The sequence below is a fragment of the Halictus rubicundus genome, unplaced genomic scaffold, assembly GCF_050948215.1.
Source record: "Halictus rubicundus isolate RS-2024b unplaced genomic scaffold, iyHalRubi1_principal scaffold0027, whole genome shotgun sequence".
NCBI lineage: Eukaryota > Metazoa > Arthropoda > Insecta > Hymenoptera > Halictidae > Halictus > Halictus rubicundus.
Genome location: NW_027488568.1, coordinates 1,372,831 through 1,374,815, shown reverse-complemented (window position 1 = coordinate 1,374,815; position 1,985 = coordinate 1,372,831). Strand labels below are relative to the sequence as shown.

The following is a 1,985-nucleotide window of genomic DNA, read 5'->3' as shown; positions in this document are numbered from 1 at the left end:
ATGAAGTCGGCGTCTTTTCTTATAATTTGGCATAATTGGACACCTTTCCTGTTTGTTCTCAGCGTGTAAACTGAGAACGCTTATCTGCGAGTCTTGCAGGAAGAAAAGTTGGAGTCGTTTCACGTGCTACCTTACTGCGTAGAATTTTTAACATATATCCTAATCCTATTTTTACTTCTCCTCGTGCGACATCATCGGTTGTCCATGATAATTCATAATAATTCTTCATCTGAGGGTTTATTCGTTGGCGGTCGAACCACCGGACGTTCACTGCCTCTGTCTGCTGGGACTGTGATTGACTGCAATTCTGTTCCCCGCGGGGGAAAAAAAAAACAGTAATAATCTATCTATCTATTATAATGTATCTATCTATTATAACGTATCTATCTATTATAATCTATCTATCCATCTATCTGTGCATTGTGCGGCCACTTCTTACTTACAGTAACGAGCAAAACTGAGTCAACACTATTTCAAGCAACATAACTTTCTAAAAATTAGATCAAATGACTTGAATTTTATTGAGAAGTTAGAAGGATTAGTTTATTAGACGAGGTGTAAAAAATTTTTGAAAAAAATTTGAATTGGTCGGAATCGCAAACAAATAGTAAAAGTTGGTTTTTTCAGGCTCTTTTATCTGAGCCTGTATTGAAAATTTAAAGAATGTATTTGATTCGCTCGAATAAATTATGTCCATGCTGAAAATTTCACCGGTATTGACTTATTCGTTTACGAGTTATAAACGATTAAAAATGCGATTTTAAGTCGGAAATCGTGAAAAATGGCAATTTTTCCACTTTTTGTCTAAAGGGTGTGTGCCTGGATCACGCGAGTACTCAACAGCACAGAACGCTTCACGATTTTGCGTGTTATCCTTGCGCAGGGACCATGCTAATCTTCTCTGTATCGTTTCAAATTTAGTATATGTGCTGTCGAAGCAATTACATGTCAGACACAACCTCCATAATTTCCAACCAGGGCGTTTGATATGTCCCACCGGATATCTGGTGCAGCGAACGGACGATTATCGTCTGTGAGTTATGCACGATCTAACCACGAAATTATACTAAAGGCATAGAACATGTCAAGACACAACACAATCGTCCTACATATTTCATCGTCCATTACACAAGTATATATCATCGGAATTATATCATATTTGGTTTAGTTTTAATCAGAAGCATGTTGGTAAATATGTTGGTAAAAGTTTCATAAAAAAAATAATGACAAATAAAGAAGTTTTGTAACTGGATTCGATTAGTCTTCTGGTCTCACACCGATATAGCCGACAATGTGTGGCACACTTCTCGGCGACGACGGCTCTTGACCTTTGCTGTTTTCGCCGTTTTCACGTCAGTAGCGTTTTCAAGTTATAGGTTTCTTATGACTTGAAGACGGTACGACGGTTTCCAGCGTTCCCTGTGTAGTTCAAATGGGACGCTCGGCGAGAACCTCCGATTTCGTATCTTGTCAGTAAAAACGGCGGACTGACAAACAACGAGATTTCACTGTAATAGGCAGTCCTTATAGTAATAGGTATATATTATCTGTAGGGAGTTTTCTATTTTTTAAATATTTACCTCTTTGTGTATGCACAGGATCACGAGCAGGTTGAGCCCATTTACGAGCAGACCCAGGAGGGAGCACAGCAGGATGGGCACGTCAACAAAAGAAGCCGCCATGTTCGAGTCTCTTGCTGAAACACGCCATTCGTAGCTTTATCTTAGTATTAAATAACGAATTTGTACGGTGTCACGTTGCCCTGATTTTCGGCCCGTCCGACGGGAGAAAAACCCGGGCAACGGCGGGTTTTTACAGACCGTGAAGCCGGGCCACGTTCGGCCGCGCGAAACGTGGTCCACCCGGGACAAACGGCGCACAGTGGTGCCAAGGCGGCAAAAAGTCCATTTTATAAATTTTCGATTTTTATAAAAAAAAATTATTTCTGTATAGCCTAATAGTGCGTGCATGATGTGCCAAAGTCA

General features: G+C 40.2%; 1 non-coding gene across 1 annotated transcript; it reads right to left on the bottom strand.

Annotated features, from left to right (window-relative positions):
• Window positions 1-838: 838 nt before the first annotated feature.
• Window positions 839-941, bottom strand: LOC143363213 (U6 spliceosomal RNA). Its single transcript, XR_013083772.1, has one exon. It is a non-coding gene; the product is annotated as a U6 spliceosomal RNA (small nuclear RNA).
• Window positions 942-1,985: the final 1,044 nt, after the last annotated feature.